The 23,018-nt window shown below is 38.2% G+C and overlaps 1 protein-coding gene across 1 annotated transcript in view; it reads right to left on the bottom strand.

Moving 5' to 3' along the window:
• The window catches only part of Sv2b (synaptic vesicle glycoprotein 2B), a 249,654-nt gene that overhangs the window by 188,895 nt on the left and 37,741 nt on the right, over nucleotides 1-23,018 (bottom strand). Inside the window, exon 3 of the mRNA XM_048790306.1 lies at nucleotides 3,984-4,137. The gene's annotated coding sequence lies outside the window, so the exon portion shown is untranslated. The remainder of the gene's footprint in view (nucleotides 1-3,983; nucleotides 4,138-23,018) is intronic.

Raw genomic sequence — 23,018 nt, 5'->3', positions numbered from 1 at the left:
CCTGTAGTTTTCCACCAGCCAGGGGCACGGTTCCAAAAGAAGTTTCTTTCTGCATGAGATTCATACCACTGGGCAGTCATGGTCAACTTTTCCCAGGAATTGCTAGGCTACTCTTGCTGCTGATGCCATCATCCTGTGCAAACATCCTGGCCTGAGGCTCTGTCTGGGCCTTCTGATAGACTTTCAGGTGCTTGGGCTGCTACTGTTGCTGAAAAAGCACAAGAATGGGGGTGGAAGAAAACATACCAGTTCCCACGGGCCACCAACATGTCTACATGCAAAGTCAGGTAGAATCAGACCCAAAAGTTAAGGCACCAAAGGGGTAGATGTAATATGAAAACAGAAGTGCCGAGCCTCTTCATCTCATTCCTGTCATCCATTGGACATCAGCAAGCCCAAGTGAAGAGGCAGCGTTAGATGTGGACTGAGGATGCAGAAGCCTCACGTTTGGGAAATCCTCAGACCTCATGCTTTGCATCTCTTCATTTGGCTGGTCCTGGTTTGTGTCTTTCTTAGTAAACTGCAATGGTACAATATGGTGTTTCCCTGAGTTCTGTGAGTTGTTCTAGCAAATTATTGAACCTGAAGGGTGGAGGAACCCTCCAATTTGTAGCCAGTTTGGGACAGACACGGAACAAAAGGCTGAAGTAGTGAAATAAACTCAGCAGACAGAATGAAATCCCTCAGCAAGTCAGTATTAAAAGAGAAGATGGCCCAGGTCTAAGCCCTAAAGCAAGGAATCATTACTACCTACAACTCTGTTTTTCCTGCTATCTCATCTTTATCTGCTCAGGTAGCCAAAAAAATCAAAGTTTGTCCCAATTGAGACAAGTTCTGGCTTTTATATATGCAGACCTCAAAAATCATGCATTATAGGAACAGAGAGGATTGCACCAAGGATATCAGGCTTAAGCCAATGAGCACCCTTGCTGTTCACATCTTCTAAAACAGAAAATAATATAGAAGAAAAAAAAAACTAAGAGCCCAGAATATTCTAAATGACATGTGGGATATAAAAAAACATATTCCTTTTGCCAGTGTAAAACTATAAAAGGATTTAAACAATGAGCTTGTCACTTCTACAGCAATTTCTTCTATTTGATAATGTTCCCTATCCAAACTGTTACTGTATGAAAAATGATATTGTTTGTATTTTGTTTTAAAGGAAACATTTTCTCATTTCTTATTAAAAGCAAAATTTACTCAACTTTATTTTCTTTTTCAGTGCATAGGGATCAAACCCAGGGCCTCACACGTGCTAGGCAAGTATTCTACCAATGATTTACATCCTCAGCCCATATTTATTTATTTAACTTTCAAGAACTAATTTAAAACTACTGTAAGTCCAATAGATGAATCATCCTGAAGATCTTGCCACCTAGGACCAAAATTATCATGATGATAATCAATAAGATCTTCATCCAAAGCCATTCCAATTAATAATAAAAAGAATGACTAGCATTTAAGCTCCTATATATAACAACTGACAGCTAATATCTATTAGTTATTGAATGCAAGCATTTAATTTTTATTTAATAATATGTTTTCTATTTCACAATGACCCTGTGAAATAGAAACTATTACTACCCCTATTATATAGGGGAGGAATCTGAGCTTAGAGATAAAATAACTTGCTTCTCTACAAGATGTGAGTTGTTATTGAACTGCATCTAGTTAGCAAGCACCGAAGTTGGGATACTCGCTCAGTGCTGTCTGAAGATGAAGCGGTAAGAGGCTCGGAGTTGAAGGAGAGCTGGTCATGGGTACCTGTGCGCATGCCCTACATGCATGACTGCTCCACCAATGTTGGTTTTTTTCTGTTAGAAGGGACAGGACAGTGTGCACTTCCTGTGGGGCTGCCTTGCCCTCCCAGACTGTAGGAGCCAGGCTAGGCAAGCCTTGAATTGCTATTAGGTAAAGGAAGTTCAACAAAATAAAGTAACGCAACCCATTGTTCCATGTCAAGTTTATTTATTTATATTTAGCCTTTCCCCAATCCCTGAGGACTGTCTGATTTAGAGATTCTTTCCCCCTTTGATGATGTTCCAGAAACTTCCCCCCAGCTGACTGTGCATTGGGTGAGGGAGACCATCACCAGAAGTCAAGCCATTGAGATTAAGCCAGTTACTACTTATTTGTCAAGTACCAAAATATCAGAATGTCTAGATGTCAGAGCATCAAATTTTAAAGAACTGAGGTTTATTCATTATTTTGTGTTTTTATATAGATATATTCTAAGTATAAAACACATTTTATTATTAGAAATTACTTATTATGTATTTACTATAGTAATAAGAGCTATCATTATTGAGTTTTTTATATGTATCAGACAGTTTAAAAATATTTTTACTTAGTCTTTGTAACACTAAGCATAGAAGGCATTATAATTCCCTGCAGAAACAAAAGATTTAAGACCATCCAAGGTCACACAGCAGCAGAATGGAGACTCCTTAATATAGGTACTTTCCTACATAAATTCTGCCTCCAATACACTGGTAGCAAACAGTCCCTTAGCTCCAGGCAGAGTGTAGAGATGTCTATTTATCTTGGATGCCATTCTTTACCATCCACAGTCCCCGCTTAGCTGCAGGTAATAAACATCCCCCACCTGTTTTATTAAGCTGAATATATTAACATTATTGGAACAGCTATTATGACTCAATGCCCAAATACAGCGATAGTCTAGAGGTTATTGGCATGCATACAGTTCTTTGCCTCCATGCTAAAAGGTGCAACACTAACATGCTTTTGTGAATTTTATTTTTTTAAGTGCCTGCGTCTTTTTGTTTTTTTCATGTTTCTTCCTCTACTCCACTGTTAATTTGTAAATTACCACACACATACCTCACTGGTGTCCTTGCCAGCCCAGTTTGGGGGTAGATAATTCTTAGTTCTGGTAAGGGGACCTTCCTGTGCATTTATCAGCAAGCCTGTCCTCTTCCTCCGAGATGCCAGTAGCAACTCTCGATTCCTATTCAGTCAAGCCAAAGAGGCCTCCAGACATCGCCAAATGTCCCTGCATCGAGGGGCAAACTCACCCCCCATCAAGAACGATCGTTCAGGGTGAACACATACACATACACACATTTCTGGATTACTACTTCTAGACCAGCTTACAAGAGGAAACAGCTAGCCAAGCTTATTAGGGAAAAACACAAAACAAAATTCAATAAGCTCACAGTGACAGTGTGTGAGGAAGCCTCACGGTGAAACTCAGGAGCTTTAGCTCTTGACATCTGTGACATGTTTCTGTTGCTCAAAGGCCTATTTTATTTTGTATACATTTTATATTTCCAGCATATTCTGAAGAGGGGAAGTCCTCAGATACGTGATTATAGAAGAGAATACTGGGCTGGTGGGTAGCTTAGTGGTAGAGTGCTTGTCTCCCATGCATGAGGCCCTGCAAAAAAATTAATACCCAGCGCTGCAAAAAAATTAAAATAAAAAGGAAAAAGAAAATGTACTATGTATGCCACTATTGTAATCCCAAAGGCTGACTCTCAAAAAAAAACTTGCCCTGAGAATCTCTGAGGCATACAGCATGGTCTCCACCATTTCAACATTTGCTGTCGATGTGCGTGCTCAGCTACCAACAGCAGTATTCCAGAATCGATTTTTTTTTCTTTCATATGAACTTGATCAATTTTTCAGGCTTTTCAAATATCATCTGATTGAAAAACGAAACCACTGGGAGCCACTTATATATGCCATTGTTTGCACAATTTGGTTTTTCTGGGTTTGCTGATTGGAAATAAATCCTTATTGATGACACTAATGGAATTGCTGGGTCAGAGGATGCCAGCACCTTCAACTTTAAGATATAATGCTAGTTTCTTCTCCAAATGGCTAAGACAATTAAAAATTCCACCAGCAATTTACTAGAGGTATAGCTACTTCTTACACAAAAAGGTGTTAAATTATATTAATAATATTTGGAAACACATATTATATTTGCATTATTACAATGCTTGGAGGAATTGTACCTTTCAAAAGCTCTTCCTGACTAATAGATGGACTTCCACACTCTACATTGATGGCTTGTGCAGAACAAGGAGGAAGCTTCGTGGTGGCAAATCGGAATCCCAACTTTCCCTCTGAGTGACTCCAAATGATCTCTCTTTCTTGCAGTTTCCTTTGCTAGAGTTGGAAAATGACATTTTTAATTAGTTCTTTTTAGTTTTATATATAAAACATTAGGATTCATTTTGACATAATTATAAAAGCATGGAGTATAATTTGCTCTAATTCAATCTCCAGTACTTCTCCTTTCCCTCCCCTCTTTCCTCTCCCTATCCTCTTCCCACTTTTACTGTTTACTTATAGTTGTTGTTGTTTTAATTAGTGCCTTGTGGATGTGCAGGATGGTGAGAGCACTGTGGTATATTCATCCATGTACATAGGAAAGTGAGATCAGATCTATTCTACTCTTCTTCTCTTATCCTGTCCCTCCTCCTTCTCCCTAAATCCCTTTCCTCTATTCCATAGATCTCTCTTCTATTTTGATGAAATCCCCCTCCTTTCTGTCTTTCTGGTTTTGTTTGTTTTGTTTGGGTTTTTTGTTTGTTTGTTTGTTGTTTTTGTTTTCTTAGTTTGGACTAGCTTCTGCATATCAGAGAAAACATTTAACCTTTGAAATTCTGGGTCTGGCTTATTTCACTTAGCGTGATAGTCTCCAGTTCCATCTATTTGCCAGCAAATGCCATAATGTCATTCTTCTTTATGGCTGAGTAGTACTCCATTGTGTAAATATACCACATTGTTTTAGATTAATTCATCTGTTGACAGGAACCTAGGTTTATTCCATACCTTGACTGTTGTGAATTCTGCTGCTATAAACATTAATGTGCCTGCATCCCTATGGAAAGTGACTCGATGAGATTAAATGTTGAAGTTTTCCAAGATCCAAAGTCATTTGAGTGAGTATGCCTTTTTAAATGGTTGACTAAAGAGGACTTAAAGTCAACACACTATAGTGACACAGCCACAACAATGTTTATAGCAGCTCAATTCACAATAGCTAAGCTATATGGAACCTATCTAGGTCCCCTTCAATAGATGAATGGATAAAGAAAATGTGGTATGTATATACAATGGAATATTACTCAGCCATAAAGAAGAATGAAATTATGGCATTTGCCCATAAATGGATGGAACTGGAGCTATCATGCTAAGTGAAATAAGCCAATTCAAAAAACCAAAGACCTAATGTTCTCTCTGATATGCAGGTGCTGACTCATAATAGACACATGGGCGGGGGTAAGTGGGGGAGATTCACCAGAATGGACAGGAAGGAGTCGGGGGAAGGGAAGGGTGATGGAAATGGGAAAGACAGAATGAATCAGACATACATTTCCTATGTGTTTATATGAATACACAACCAGTGTGACTCCACATCATTCACAACCACAGAAATGGGAAGTTATACTCCATGTATGTATATTATGTCAAAATATATACTATTGTCATGTATAACTAAAAAGAACAAATAAAAAATTTTAAATAAAATAAAATGGTTGTCTGATTATCATAGAAGAGTGATCCTCCTCCATAGTGTATTGTTGTTTTCAAGAAGAGGCTGCCCAACAGGAACTGTATCTCCATTCCGTTTCTAGGCAGAACTAGTTCTGTGGTGTGATGATGGTGTCACTCTAGGAAATGATATGATGGTGGTGTCTCTCTAAGCCAGTGATTAAGAAACACAATCCCTCTTCTCAACCCATCAGATGAGTAAAAACAACTCGGGACCTGGCAGATGTCAGAGTCACAAGACAGAAGGAGCCTAGGCTCTGAAAAGCCACATCAAGAGCTTCCCAACCAGCTTGCTGGGGAATCTGAGAGAGATTTTTATTGTTTTAATCTATTGGGAAGTGGAATTAATCTGCTGGAACAGCTAACATTGCCCAAATAATAGCAAAAACCTATGCAGCTAAAGTAGACTTTATATGTATATGTAAGGGAATCCTTCCTTTCCATAGAGAAGTACAAGGATAGGCAATTATCAGGTCCACAGAATCCAACAACCAGTGTCTACCCAAGCCAGCACCTTCAGCTTTGTTCTCAACCCCTTTGGGGCTTTTTAATTCACGGAGGCAGTAAAGTCACCGGCCCAGTGCACAACACAGTCGTGCTCCATTTACAGATAGGACACATTCAAAGAAATATGTCAGGGGCTGGGGCTGGGGCTCAGTGGTAGAGCACTTGCCTAGCATGTGTGAGACACTGGGTTCAATTCTCAGCCACCCATATAAATAAATGAATAAAATAAAGGTCCATTGACAACTAAAAATATATGAAAAAAAGAAACGTATCATTACGTGATTTCATCATTGTGCAAATATCACAAAGCACAAGGTTTGTAACCTAGATGGTCTAGGTTAATCATTATCACTCCATGTGGCTTTTTCTTTTCCACCAAGACAGGGTCTCGCCAAGTTGCTAAGACTGGCCTTAAACTTTTGATCCTCCTGCCTCGGCTTCCTCAGTCACTGGGATTAAAGCTGTGCACCACCTCACCCAGCTTCAATATGGCCTCTTGATGTAATCAATAGGCACATTAAACATAAAATATATGAGACCACTGCTGGCTCTTTTTTAGTGAATCCTTTTTTTTTTTTTAATAAGTAGAAGTACACTTGAAAATAATGTCAAAAAGGAGTATAGTAAATACATAAATCTGTAACATAGTCATTTATTATCATTATCATAAATTATGTATGCTGTACATTATTTATGTGCTCTGCTTTTATATGACTGGCAGTGCTATAGGTTTGTTTACACCAGCATCACTGCAAATACGTGAATAATGCATTACACTACAACATTTATATTGGCTATGATGTTATGAAGTGACAGGAGTTTTTTAGCTCTATTACAATCTTATGACACCACAATTGTAAATGCAGCCAGTTGTTGACCAACACATCATTATGCAGCACATAACTGTGAATTAAATTCAAACAATACAAAAATGTGAAATAAATGAAAAAATGAGATTCTGATGAAATCAAGTTTGGCAATTGGCTTTCTAGAGTTAACTACCTTGGACACCCTCCTCCCCATGGCAAGCACCCTCAGTACATTTAAAGACATGAGATCTGGCTTAAGAGATGGACAAGAGTAGACAACATTATTACTTCCAACATTTCTTTAGCACTCACAGCCTCCTGGGTCCAGCCCAAGTCCCACGAGTATGGACAGAAACATTTAGTTCTAAGGAACTCATCTGGGCAGAGGTGTGCCCAACCAGGCATTAAGTTTTCCAAAGTTTTATCAGAGCTGACTCTCCTGAGAGGGCCTCTTTATCGCAAGAATCTGCCTGTCAATACTGCCAGGAAGAAGAACACTAATTACTTGAACATGGTGACAGCTGTCCACATGCAAATAAGCCATCTCTCATGAAACTCTGGATATGTCAACTAAAAGATCAAAGTGATTAAACAAGGGAGAGGATTAAATAGACCTCATCCATGGGCAGGGAGCATTGGGTGAAGATCTCTCCTCTATACAATGATCTCACAGCTTAGTCTCCATTACAAGAAGTGATTGAGTGGAAGTGATCTAATACCAATGGCATTCTTCACAGAACTAGAAAAACAGTCCTAACATTCATCTGGAAGAATAAAAAAAAAAAACCAGATTAACTAAAGCCATTTTAAACCAAAAAAAAGCAACACTGGAAACATCACAATCCCTGACTTCAAATTACACTACAGATCTATAGTAACAAAAACTGCATAATACTGACATAAAAACAGACAGATAGACCCATGGTATAAAATAAAAGGCATGGAGAGACAAATTCACCCATCTACAGTCATCTGATCCTTGACAAGGTTACCAAAAACATACACTGGAGAAAAGACAGCCTTTTTAACAAATGGTCCTTGGAAAGCTGGTTATCCATATGTACAAGAATGAGACAAAACATGGCGGAATGAGATGCACATCACTACCCTAGGTACATGTATGAAGACACGAATGGTGTGATTCTACTTTGCGTACAACCAGAGATATGAAAAATTGTGCTCCATAAGTGTACTATGAATTGAAATGCATTCTGCTGCCATGTGTAACAAATTAGAATAAATAAATAAATTTAAAAAAAATAATAAGACAAACCTTTATATCTCACCCTGCACAAAAATCAACTCAAAATGGAGCAAAGACCTAGGAATTAGATCAGAAACTTTTTAACTCCTAGAAGAAAATGTAAGGTAAACATTCCAACATACAGGCACAAGCAACAACTCTCTCTATAGGACCCCCAAAGCTCAGGAAATAATGCCAAGAGTTAATAAACAGATTGCGTCAAATTAAAAAGCTTCTTATAGCAAAGGAAATAATTAGGAATGTGAAGAGAGAACATACAGAATGGGAGAAAAATCTTTGCTAGCTTCTCTTCTGACAGAGGATTAATACCTAGAATATATAAAGAACTCAAAAAACTTTGCACCAAAAAATGAAATGACCCAATTAATAAATGGGCAAATGAATTAAGCAGACAATTCCCAAAAGAAGAAATATGAATGGTGAACAAATGTATAAAAAAAATGTTCAACATCATTAGCATTTAAGGAACTACAAATCAAAACTAGGCAGAAATTTCATCTCACACCAGTCAGAATGGCAGTCATCAAGAATACAAATAAAAATAAATGCTAGAAAGGATGTGGAGAAAAAGGAACACTTTTACACTGTTGGTAGGATTATAAATTAGTACAACTACTATGGAAATCAGTATGGAAGTTCTTCAAGAGACTAGGTAGGCATGGAAAAACCATATGACCCAGCTATACCACCCCTCAGTATTTCGCCTAAAGAATTAAAGTCATTATATTATAGTGATACTAATGTTTATAACTGCACAATTCACAATAGCCAAATTATGGAAACCGCATAGGTATCCATCAACAGATGAGTGGATGATGAAAATGTGGTTTATATACACAATGGAGTTTCATTCACCCATAAAGAAAAATGAAATTATGTCATTTGCAGGAGAAATAGATGAAACTTGAGACCATTTTGTTAAGCAAAATAAGCCAAACTCAGAAAGTCAAAGGCCAAATTCAGAAGTTTATGTTTTCTTCACTTACATGAGGAAGCTACAGAGGAAAAATGAAAAGAAAGATGGGGAGTGGGGAACCACATGAAAATCAAAGTGAGATCAGTAGAAGAAATGGATCAGAGGGTGGGATATAGAAAGGAAGGGGTGAAGTGCTGGGGTTCAATGTTGACCAAATTATATTGTTATATTGTGTGCATGTACCAACATGCATCAACAAATCCCATCAAGGTGTACAACTATAATGTACCAATTACAAAAATGTAGAAATAAGGACTGGGGCTGGGACTCAGCAGTAGCACACTTGTCTGGCATGTGTGAGGCACTGGGTTCAATTCTCAGCACCACTTATAAATAAGTAAAATAAAGGTCTATCAACAACTAAAAAAAATTGTTTTTTAAATGTAGAAATAAAAATAAATAAATAGAAGTTATCTAAACTGATGAGACACAGCAGCTGCTGCATTCCACCGAGGTGCCAATCTAGTTCCCTGAGATCTATTGGGCATTGGACCAGGAAGATGGCGCCCTGTGGCAAGATTGCCTGTTTCAACCACGCCATCATGTGGTAGAATTGGTAATAACAGCCAAAAATCCTGGACATCGTAGTTTTCCCTTTTGGAGGTGAAAATATCCAGAAATCAAAGAGTATCCCTGGAGGGAAGGGACTTTGGCATTTTAACAGAAGAGAGAATAGCATGAAAAGAGAAATCACATTCTAATTATCAATGGTATGGAATATGGAATGAGCTGTTAAATATTAAGGTGAATGTGTATCTCAAGCCAGTGAATAATAAAGACAAAGGCAGCTTTTGTCTTTTTGTTATGTTCCCTCTAATTCAGGCATAAGAGGTGCTCTGCATATGTTATCTTCCTTTACTGTTTGCAGCCAAATCTATAAGGTGTGTATTTATTTTCATTATTTGTGGAAACTGAAGATCAGAAATCTAGGAATTTGCTCGCATTAATACTTGCCAAGATATTGTAAAGTATGTTGAGTCTGCTGTTCAGACCTAAAACTGTCTCCTTCCAAATCCATATTCTTTTTATGATTCCAGATAACATAGGTAAAATAAAAGAAGCCAATCTCCTCAGAAGGGAAGGGAGGGGTCCTTCATTACATTCTCTGACCCATGCAGGTGTAGAGGGGACAGAAAGGACCTATGAAATTTTGAACCCCAGGCACAGCAATCAGAACTTCAGTTTCTAGCACAACCCTTACAAGGTATCTATCCATTTTCACCTCCAGTCATTCATCCTGCCTGGTTAAAATTGATGTCAAAGACTGTATTCTTCTTACTACTAAATGTCACACTGAATTCCTGGGCACAATGCCCAACTGGGTTTATCTTTACTAATTAAAATGGAGCTTTGTAAAGTACAGTTGTTCCATTCAGTTGGTGTGACCTATCCATCTGCTACCAGCACAAATGTCTGTGTCAGTAGAAAGAATTGTCAGAGAGGAGACATTCTGTTGTCTACTACCCCCATTAATAACCCAGCATAACTCAATGCAAAGAAATCGCCTCCTTAGATTGAATCCTCTCCTATTTCTCACGATTTGGGCCCCAAGAGCTTTGACAAGTCCAAGGGTATATTAATCTGAGAGCTTTCGGTTGCCTGGAAGAGAAACACACAATGCTAATTCATGGGAACTTGTGGGTTTGCTCTAAAAGACTCCTTTCTCAGTTTCTCCCATGGGAACATGATGGAATAGAAAGCAGCAAGTGTCCAAAAGCCCTGTCACAAAAATCTTAATGAAATCAAACCTCCCTGTGTAAAAGCTAAGATGTAGCTGATGCCAATCAGGATTGGGGAAGAGGTAAGTAGAGGTGGAAAGCGGAGGAGTGAGAATAAATGTCCTGTATGTACACAATGGGGGGGAAGGACAATACCATCAGCTGTTCATGGAATGAGAAGGCTTAAACAGTGGACACAGCGGAATGCAACGATAAATGGGGAAGTAGACGAAGCAGGAAAAGCAGCCAGCAAGCTGGGCCGATGGCTTTGCCTCTCTCCCCAGGTCTAGGGTGGGCTTATCTTAGTCCACTGGAAGTCGCCTTGATTTTTTGTTTGTGTTGTGTTTTTTTGAGATGTTTTATGGAAAAAGTGTCAAGGAGTCTTCAGACCTGGCTTGGCCACTGAATTATTATTCAGAGTTAGTTTTTTGTTTAAATCTCTGGATTTCTGTCTCCTTATTAAAAAAAAAAAGGTAGCATAATAATGGTTGTTATTATACACAGGGTTGTTGCAAAAACTCCAAAGACAATGTTAAGATAGTCTAGATAGACATGCTTAAGATAGTCTGTATAAAACTCAGAAAGTCAAGGGTTGAATGTTTTCTCTCATATGCAGAAGCAAAGTAAGGAGAAAACGGGGGAAGCAGATCCACTGAAAATATAGGGGAGATCAGTGGAGTAGAAGAAAGGGATTGGATTGAGGGGGGTGGGAGAAGGAACCCAAAAAGGAAGAAATGTGGAATAAATTGATAAAATTGTGCCATGTTCGTATATGATGATATACTACAGTGAAATGTGTGTGTGTGTGTGTGTGTGTGTGTTACCAATTAAAAATAAATAAATAGGGGCTGGTGCTGGGTCTCAGTGGTAGAGTGCTTACCTAGCACATGTGAGGCCATGGGTTCAATCCTCAGTACCACATGAAAATAAATAAATAAATAAAGGTATTGTGTCCGACTACAACTAAAAATATTTTTAATAATAATAATTAATAAATAAATAACCAGTAGAGAACAAAAAGGGGATCACAGCGAGGGAGGAGGGGAGGGAAAGAGGAAGCACTGGGGACTGCAATGAAGCAAATTGCATTCCAAGCATGAGTGATTGTGTCAACGTGAACTCCACTATTACGTATAACTATAATGTACTAATAAAAACGTTTTTTAAAAGTTTGTACTAAAAAACAGAAGTAGATTTTCATCTTTGGTAAACACTAAAGATGAGCTGCAAATGGGAGGTGACACGGATGTCACACTGGTAAATCTGTCCAGGGTATTGTCCCCTCTGTCTTTCACAAAGCCTATAAGCTTGGTTTTGTCTCTATTGGTTATCCAGTTTTGGGATGTTATGAAATGCTCGTCCCAGCAGATGGCAGAAGAGAACTGAGACAGACCCAGAGTTTGAATACACCCTGTTAAATAAAGCATCGGGCACCTTGGTGTGCAGGCTGAACTAAGCCTACACATCGATTTCACAATCTTACTGAATTGTCCTAACAAAGATAGGTCTGGAAAGGCATGAAGGCAACCACTGTCACAAAAACACCATGTCACTGAAATTCACTACTCAAAACATTTATTCCCTGAGCACCTCCGTGGTGCTGAAGACACAGAGATGAACACAGCTGACATCAAATAAGGAGACCACACGTTGCACTTTGGCCACTTCTCTCTCTCCATCCCTACCATCTCCACTCCAGTCCAACCCATCTCGGCCTGGGACACACGAGACGCCCTAATAAAGGCCCCTCTGTTCTGACCAAGCTCCAGTTCATTCTTCCCCTATGGACAGGGCAATCTTTCTAAAACACGAGTATTATTAAGCATGTTACATGCTATCTACTTTAAAAAGGACTGAATGGTTCTTCACTGACCTCACCTGTACCCTTAATCTCATTTATAAGGCTTTTTTGTGATATGATTCTTCTTCTTCTGTTGCCTCTTATGTCTCTCTCACTCCTCCTCCTTCTCCACTTCCTCCTCCTCCTCCTCTTCCTCCTATCAACTCAACAGATATATTTACAATTTCCCAAATTATTTTTATCCCTACTGGTCTTTGCCCCAGCTGTTTTCTCTCTCAGCCTAGAATACCTTAAAAATAAAGCTGCTCCCTCCCACTCACCCATTCTCCTTCCTGTGGCTAACTAGTTTTATTCTTCGGGTCTCAGATTACATGTTCTTTCCTTTGAGAAAATATCTCTGATGGTACACAGAAAGCTGGGCTGGATACTCACTTGCATACTCCACAGCATGCTTGACTTTCACCTCCCCTGCTTTTACCAGGTTTCTTAATCATAGATTTACACAACTTCTCCATCTAGTATAAGCTCCAACACAAGGACTTTTTTTTTTTTCTTCAACAGTGTATCCTCACGTGTTGGCACTGTTTTGCTTGTTTCATTGTTGTTTGCTTGTTTGTGGGGATGTTTTGTTTGGTACTGAGGATTGAACCCAGGGTAAAATTCCCCAAGCCATAGCCCTTCTCACCCACCCACNCCTGTATGTGTGACCAGATCCCTTTTATCAAGAAGCTGTCAACCACATGCACTCAAGACAGGTTTTTTTTTTTTTTTTTTATATGCAAGAAGGCCTTGAACTTGGAGCAAGTCACCCAGGGAGACTTTTCATCCACAGCAAAGGAGTTCTATAAATTTATTTTTTTTTTTCTTTTACACTGTGTCTTCTTGTGTCATTCAGATGATCAAACTGCAAAGGCTCTGTGAAGGGACTGCTGAGAGCTTCCATCATAGGTGAGGAAATAAATGGGATACAATAAGGCGTCCAGAGACTAGAAGCTATTACCCACCCCTTCCAGGGCCTACTTGAGACAAGAGCTGTAAGCACTGTTAGTAGAGTTAGCAATAGCACAAACTCTGGAGGAGGAGCTACATGGTGAGACTTGCACTACAAACAGCCAGATACACAATGCCAAAACAAGTAGAGGGCTGGGAAGAATTCCCTGGGCTCCTCGTCCTGCCCTCCTATCTCCGGGCGATGCATCCCACTAGCTAAACTGAAAGCCATTGGGCCATGGAGCCTGTGCAGGCTGTTGTCAGGGCTCAGCTGGGCACAGCATGACTCCAAATAACCAGCATCCTTCCTGACCAGCACCCCAGAGAGCAAGACTGAATATCTCCATGTCCCTGGGAAGCAAGAGTAGAAAATATAAACAATAGAGGTTTAATGTTTAATTATTAAATGCTTTCAATACACAGAGACGCCAAGAAATTAATATGACAGGCACCCATAGACTCACAACTCAGAAGTAACATAATACCTTTTAGTCATGGTTGTTTCAAGAGTTGTTTATTTTGTTATTGTTATTTAAGGAAAAAAGGCAACTAAATTATAATTACCCCCATCTTTCCCTCCCACAGTGATCATCACTACCATCAAGTTGGTGTGCATTGCTCCACCAATAATTCTGCCACAAATACTTACTTATAGCCATAAACAATATATTATGTTGTTTTATGCCATTTTAAATTTATTCAAGGGCCCCATGTGGTATAGATCCTTTTGCACCTTATTTTATATATACATAGTCCAATGTTTCTGATGTTTGTTTATGTTGACATAGACCTGATATTTGTCTGTGAAAATACAGATCTGATTAGGTGGGGGTTTTTTCCCCAACATCCATGTGGTTTTCCATTGTGTGAACATTTACATTTCCTGTGATTTTTAGTGTATTTCAATGTGTTTCCTCCGTTGTTATTGTGTTGTTTCATTTATGCTTTTCCTTTTCTGCCCTTTTTTGGGAAGGGGTGGGTGCATATCATGCTTTTTTTATTTCCTCTATTTCCATTTCCTCTAGCCTTTAAGGAAGTTACAGATTATATTTTTTCTTTTAATTCATTATCTGAATATTTTAATATGCATGGTTTACTTGCAGAAAATATTAGGATGTTTTAACTCTGGATTATCTTCTCCTACCTCCATTTTATTGTTTTCCTGAATTTTTAGTTTCACCTTTAACCGCACACACATCCCCGCAATTTTTTTTTAATACTGCTGGAGACAGAACTCAAGGTGTCACATGCTAGACATATGGTCTACCACTGAGCAAAATCCTCAACTCCCCAAATGTGATGGTTTGAAACTTATTTTCACTCAAGATTTATTTAGATTTGCTTAAATGCTTACTAACTGCTTTGCACAACTTTGTCTCTTACATCCCACTCCTTTATTCTGTACCGAGTTTCCTTCTCCTTGAAGCGCATCCCCTAGTAGTTCTTTCATCAAGAAACTGTGACTGATTGTTTCATCACTGTCTAAGTGTTTCTATTTTTCTAATGTTTTTATTTTCTCTTCCATTTCTGAATGATAATTTACTTAAGATGAAATTACTGAACTAAAAGTTGCATTCCTGAGCAGTTTTAAAATATAATTCTCTTGACTTCTATTGTTACTAGTGAGAAATCGTCCCACTGAAGTTTTCCTCTGCATCTGTCTCCCTGATTCCTTTTTTATTTGTTTTTTAATCTTGAAACTTTGAACATCATTTCATATTTACAGAAAATTTGCAAAATAGTATAAAGAATACTCATATGCCTTTGACCCATATTTATTAATATTAAACTTTTCCCCATCTGCTTCATCTTTTGCTTTCTACACACACACACACAATATTTTGCTTTGAACCATTTGAAGATAAGTCATTTGACTTACTCTTAAATGCTTCATTGTACACTTAAAAGTATAAATATTCTTTATGCAACCCTTAGGAAAATTATCAGCTTCAGTAAATTTAATAATGATACATTTTCATTTAATCTTTCATTCTTATTCTGATCTTTTTCAATTGATTCAATTTATGTCCTTTATCATATCCTTCTCCCTGGTCTCCAAGCCTACAATCCACTAGTCTCAGGCATTGATTTAGCTGTCATCTGTCTTTAGCCTTTGTAACTCTGAACTACTTACCTAAACTTACTTTGTTTTTTATGACATTGATAGTTTTATTACAGCTTCCTCCTTTTAAAATGAAATATTCCTCACTTGGAATTTATTGAATATTTCTTCATTAGACTCAGATTGTACATTCTTGCCTGGAATATTACATAGGTAATGTGGTGCCCTTGGAATATCTCATTTGAAGCGATGCGATATTCTGGGGGAGTTAAAAGATTTTCTTTTTGATTTTACTAAATGTGTAAAATGTTAATTGAGTCTATCTTAAATGTAAATTTTTGTCATCCTCCAATCTGAAGATGCATATTTCCCTAGTGTTCTCATTTAGCTAGACTCAAAAGAATATAAGAAAAAAACTAACTTTATTCTCCCAATCCCTTCAAACTTTCTCTGCAGCTCTCTACCTATTCCTGCATGAAATCACAGATAATTACCTAATTTGGGGCTAGTTCAACATAATGCCAAAACTATAAATTTATTCAAGTTCAAAATTTCCTTTCCACAGCTCAGAAAGCAGACATCTGTGCCCACCAAAAGTGGAATGCAGCTCTGTCCCCAGAGTGCAGCTACCGCTTATCATCCTGCTGCTGGGCAATAGCAGCGCCAACCATGGCCTCTTGGTTTTGAGCTTTTCTGGCATGAGTTGTACTGCTTCCCTGGAACCTTCACCTTCCGGAGACACATCACTGAGGTCACTTTTTTTTTTTAACCTGATATGAGGGGACAGCCCCCTCCTACTCCTCCTCCATGACAGTCTTAAGTAGCACATCATTAGCTCTCCCCTAAAAAGTCCTTAGCGTGAGTCTTTTCACCTTCAAGCTCTTATATAGGTCAAGAGTAGGTGGCTGGGGCTGGGGCTGTAGCTCAGTGGCAGAGCATTTGCCTAGCATACGGAGGCACGGGGTTCGATCCTCAGCACCACATAAAAATAAGCAAATAAAATAAAGGCATTCTGTCCATCTAAAACTACAAAAGTTTTTTTTTAAAGAAAAGAGTAAGTGATTGACTCCTATCGTCAGACCAGTTTTGCCATCTATTAGCATGTTCTGCATTTGTGGCCAAGAGAGTAAATTTAACATCTGGGTCACAATTTGCCACTTATCATTCTTGATCTTGACCTCAGCTAAAACTGAAAAGAACATCATTTTCACATGCAGTTAGACACGTCTTTTATCTCTTTGGGGGAAAGTCCTAGCCATTATCTTTTTGAATATTGCTTTTCCCAGTTTCTTTTTTTTTTCTTTCATCTGGAACTTCCATTGCACATGCATTGCTCCATCTCCTGTGATTATTCTTCTCTAATATCTCACTCTCTCACTTTTTTTCCTATCACATAAACTTTCTATGGGACATTCTGGATAATTTCCTCAGAACGATCTGCCAGTTCACTATTTCTGCAGTTGTATTTAATATGCTATTTAACCCATCTAAAGATGTTTTTTAGATATTTCAATGATGATTATTAATTATTCATATTTTAATTTTCTTATTTCCTTTGTATGCGTCTTCTTTTTTCCTAGGGTTCTCTTTTTTATTGTGGTCTGTTTTTTTTTTTCTTTTTCTAAAACCTATTGAGTTGTTCTAAATACTATGATGTTATCATCTCTTTCAGATTATCATATAATTTCAAGTCATTAAGATGCTAATCCTTCCTTATGTTGTGCTTATTGATTGACCCTTATAGTGATTTCCTACTTGGGTTGTTATTTTTTATCGTAAGCTAATACCTAATGAAAATCTTATGCCCCGTGGATTATTAAAGTGTCCCTGCAAAATGGTTTTGAATTTGTTTCTGATGAATACTCTGGAGAGTTCATTGGTCTGGAACCATTTCTATCTATGGTGCAGTTACAGAACCTTTGGAGTCAACACTCACATGTGGCATAGGAATGAGCTTTCAACTTTTCAAAGAAGAGTTTTCTCTACCAAGAACATCAGAGACAAGTGTCCTCGCTCCCTCCTGGGTGAAATAGGAAATTTTTCTAATCTCTTCTTGTGGAGAAAGCAGTCTTCTCCTGAAATCTGCTTACATGGAGGAGACTCAATTCTGTTGCTTTGTGTCATTTGCTGCCGCAGTCTGGCTGGGCACAAATCACGAGCCACTGAAGCAGGAACAAACTTTATTTTTAAACTGCAGGAAAACACTTCACACAGCTCCCGGGGAATCCTCCCAAACGCCAGGAGGCTTGTCCAGGAACCCCCAGCCGGAAAAATCTCTCCCGGAAATCCCTCCTCCTGCACTTCCCCAACCAATGGGAACTCTCGGGGAATCCCCGGAAATCCCCATGAGAACTCCAAAATAGTGCGAGAACTCAAAAGTTGCGGCAGAGGCGGATAGTAATGCCTTGCCTGTCAATCAATACTGTTGGCAAAATGCCAGGGGCCATACAGACTGGGCCGTGGCTCTCAGCAATTTGCCTCATGTTCCTGGAAGGGAATTCAACCCTCCCCCAACCCCCACCCATGCCAAAGTTCCTAAGACCCATATCAAAGTCAATATGTGCCTAAGTCACCGGAGCATTGGCTGGCACACCTCCTGTTCTCCCTGGGAGCACTTCCTTCATTTCTCCCACCTGGTGATTTTCATTTTTTTATTCAAATTTGGCTATATTTTTTATTTTCCCTGATGATTTGTTTTGAATTTTTTTAATAAGTTGAAAAAGTCATGCTATAGGAAATGCATTGAGAATGTGTCCCCTAAAATTTCAAGTGTTGAAAATTTAAACCCCAAATTTGTAAGATGATGGTATTTAGAAGTATGGTCTTTGAGGGGTCATTAGGAGTAGATGAGATCATGATGGTGGTGCCCCCATCATGGCATTAGTGGCTTTTTAAGAAAAAGAAAAGAGATCTCAATGAGCACTTCTGCTCTTTCTTGCCGTGTGATGCCTTCTCCCATGTTATGATGCAGCAGAAAGATCCTTACCTGATATCAGCACCATGCTCTCAGATTTCCTAGCCTCTAGAATCATAAACCTCTTTTCTTTATAAATTATCCAGTCTCCAGTATTTTGTTACAGCAACAGAAAACAAAAACAAATATTATGTTCAACATCTGTATACCATTCTAGATTCACCCATAATTAATTGGAAAAGAGAAAGAGAGAGAGAGAGAGAGAGAGAGAGAGAGAGAGAGAGAGAGAGAGAGAGAGAAACACAAAATGTCTGGCTTCTTTATTGCCTGTTCAAGTCTTTTATCAATTTTTTATATTGAATTTTTTTATTGATTTATAGGAGCTCTAGATGCAACTCATTAGTCAATTAGATGTAGGCAATTTTTGCCTATTTTCAATCCTGAATGGTGTCTTTTGACAGAGATCTTAATGCAGTTAGATTCATTATCTTATTCCTTCATGGCTGATTAATATTTTTGTTCTTCATAAGAAATAATATGGTACATATATATGTTTATCCAGCATTTGATACATTTTAGTAGGGAGGAGGTAAACATCAGCTCATTCCAGCATTATGCCAGAGCCTTATAATATAGATTGTAAAAAGAAGCAGCATGAGAAGAACAATCCAGTCACAGGATTTGTTATGGTTTAGATGTGGTGTCCCCCAAAAGCTAATGTGTGAGACAATGCAAGAAGATTCAGAGGTGAAATGGTCCGGTTGTAAAAGTCTTAACCCAATCAGTGAATTAGTCCCCTGGTAGGGACTAACTGATTGGTAACTGAAGTACTAGAGTGTGGCTGGAGGTGAGAATTGGGGCGTGGCTTGGGGGTACATATCTGGCCAGTGGAGTTTCTCTCTCTGCTTCCTGATCACCATGTGAGCTGCTTCCCTCTGCCCTACTCTTCTGCCATGTTGCTCCTGCTTCACCGGAGCCCTGAAGAATGGAGCCAGCCTTCTATGGACTAAGACCTCTGAAACCGTGAGCCCCTAAATAAACTTTTCCTCCTCTAAAGTTGGGCTGGTTGGGTCTTTTAGTCAAAGCCACGAAAAAGCTGACTAAAACAGGATTGAGCTCTGACCCCTGTGACACCACCTACAGTATTTGATTTTTTTTTTTAATTTCTTCATCCCTAGTGTTTAATTTAACTTTGTCTTCAAGTATGCAGTTACCCCATTGTGTGTCTTAAAGCCAATTAACTATTAATTGCAGTTTCCCAGGTGTTTTATGAGACCTCGAATTCACATCACACTTAATGAGAAAACCATTTGGGCGTATTTTTACATTTGGATGTATTTCCTAGGGGGAACGGATGGGGAAGCTTGTTGCCATTATCTAGTTGTAACTAATAAAAAAAAGTTTAAAAACAAAAGTTGCTTCACTTCTAGGAACTTCATTTTCTCATCAAGATGATGCTCATCAAATTTATTATCCAAACTGAGACACTTTGATATGGAAAGGCAGTGCTATTCCCATACTCTGGTACATGAGTATGTTGTTTCCTCTATCATAAAGTTTTATTTTTAATAGTCTGTTCTCTAGTGAAAACTTCAGGAATTCAGATAAACTTCAGAAACAGTAATATGGGACTGGACAGGCTCAGGTTTCTTTTTTCTTTTCCCCAAAGTCACATAATCACAGATCTCTAGCCCCATAATTCAGCCATTACCAGTGAGAAGGATGACTCTGAGTCTTTGGGAGTAGCCCCTGAACCTGGAGTCCGGACCCGGGATGCTCCTTGGGAATCCACACTCCCCCAACTTCTGGTTCTTACAGCTGCAGTCTCAGTAGCCGGACAAGCAGCCATTAAATTTCCTCACATATTCCCATGAAATAATGTTAATTGAAAAAAAAAATTGAAGAGATACCAAACAGAAGAATCCTGGAAACGGATCTAGCCTCATATAAATGGCAACTGGAACTCTAAGTGGGGAAAGAAAACACAATCTAAATGGTACTGGGACATTGGCTTCATGAAAAAAAATGTCAAATTAGGCCCTACTTCACATATCCCAAATTGCAAATATAAAATCAATATTTCTAGCACTTTTAGAAGAAAGTATAAGACAATCGTCAAGCATGGTGGTGCACCCCTGTAATCCCAGTAACTCTGGAGGCTGAGGCAAGGAGGATGGCAAGTTTGAGGCCAGCCTTCACAACTTAGCAAGACCTGGACTCAAAATGAAAAATAAAGAGGGCCAGGCATGTGAATAAAGCTCAGTGGTAAAATACTCCTCAGTTCAGTCCTCATTACTAGAGAAAAAAAAGAAAATATAAGAGAATGTAATTTTATAATGGTATAGTAGGAAAGTACTGCAAAAGGCACAAAAAAATACAAACCATAAGGGGAACAATTATTAAATTTTAGCAAATTAAAATTATAATCTCTGCCTTTAAAAAAAAGCCCATAACAAAAATAACCAGCTACGGATAAGCACATAATCCACAAAGATGAATCAACTAAGAAAAGAAATCTTACAGAATAATAAGAAAATGACTAAACAACCCTGCTACACATGGAGAAAGACTATGATCCGGGAATTTATACAAACAGAAATAACCAATTTAAAACAGAAACAAACAAAAGCAACCAATTAACATATGAAAAGATATTTAGGGAAATGCAAATTAAGACAATGACAAAATTTAATTTTACATCCATAACTTGGCAAGAGTCTGATAATACAAAATGTATACAAAATGTTAGATAACATGCATGAACTGATAGGGGATTATTATAAGAAATTATTATTTACCACTTGTTGAGGTATAAATCAGTTCAACCACTTTAATGAACAATTTGGCAATACTTAGTAATGTTTAAAACTGTTTTCCTCAACTCAGAATTATGCACTGAGGAATAGAGTGTGAAACTCACAGATTCACAAGATACCACCTATAAATGTTTACTGCAGCACTGTTTATAATGGTAAACCAATTTTTTCCATAATTTTGGAAATTATTAAACTATGTAATGGGAAACAATGCACCAGTTTAAAAAATCAATGAATTTTAACTTTTAATTTATAAAGTAAAAGCAAAAAAAGGTAATAGGCTGCCATGTATATACATTTAAAGACAAAAACAATACCAATACATTATTTCAGATATTCAGATCTAAAGCTAAACACTTATTCATAATATCTGTGAATTTAGGTATATTAAAAAATATTAAAACAGAATAGAAATTATACGGGAGTTAGATTCCTGACCTTTCCCTCCCTTTCTTTGTGAGCCTGCCCTTGTTCCTCGTGTCAGTCAAACTCTGGCTATTCTCTCTAGAAGGTCTTACGCAGGAATTAGTTTCCTGAACTTTCCCTCCCAGCAAAAGGCCACAGTCATTTTAAATTCCCAGAAGTTATACTCACTAACTTCAGGATAAATGCTTACTTTGGAAAAAAAGAAAAGAAAGAAAAATGGAGAGAGGAGTAATTGTGTATATCTTTGACCTCAGTTTTTCTCTTTCCCTTCTGTAATTCCCATTACATGTATTTTGGACCATTTGATACTGTTCTATAGCTTTTGGGTGCTCTCAGGTTTTTTCTTTTCTGTTAATTCTTTGTGTTTTGGGGGTTGGGTCATTTCTAATGCTCTTTCTCAAGTTCATTTATTCTTTCCTCAGTAATTTAAGTTTTCCTGATCTGTTAATTCTTCATCTCTGTTACCTTGCTTTTCATTTCTAGCAATTCCATTTGATTCCAATATCTTCCATTTCTCTACTGAAATCCCCTATCAGTTCATGCATGTTATCTAAAATTTTTCCACTAGAACCTTCAACTTATCAATACAGTCATTTTAAATTCCCTGATAGTCCCAACATCTGGGTAGTTTGATTTTGTTCATTTTTTAACAATTTTTTTCTTATGTATATATATTGTAATTTTTTATTGGATGCTGTACAGTGTGTATAGAATAGTAAACTGATATAAATAGTATTTATGCTAGAAATGGGCATAGGTCTTCTCTTATTAGGTCATCAGTGTATGAGATTGAATGGGTCTAGTCAGGAACTGAGGGTTTGAGTTTTGTTGTTGCTATAGTTACCAGTAAATTCAAATTCCTCTACTGTAACCTTGTGCTTGGGCGGGGGCGGATGCTGGAGGGCTTTTATCAGTGTTTCTGTGCTGCACTTAGCTTTCTGCATCACACAGGATTTCCTTCCACGCCCTGTCTCTTCCACAGTGGTAAGCTGCTGTCATGGGGTGGGGACGGAAGAGGGCATTCTCTGTTGTGGAGAGAGGGACTCTGTTGTCCTGGCAAGCCCCATGTGCCAGGGCCTCAGAGGTCTGACTTTCTTTGTGAGCCTGCCCTTATTCCTCGTGGCAGTCAACTCTGGCTATTCTCTCTAGAACTTCTTACGCAGGAGTTAGTTTCCTGACCTTTCCCTCCCAGCAAAAGGCCACTAA

Source organism: Marmota marmota, unplaced genomic scaffold (assembly GCF_001458135.2).
Source record: "Marmota marmota marmota unplaced genomic scaffold, marMar, whole genome shotgun sequence".
NCBI classification, from domain to species: Eukaryota; Metazoa; Chordata; class Mammalia; order Rodentia; family Sciuridae; genus Marmota; species Marmota marmota.
Note: the sequence above shows the minus strand (reverse complement) of the source record. Positions and strands in the feature narration are given on the sequence as shown.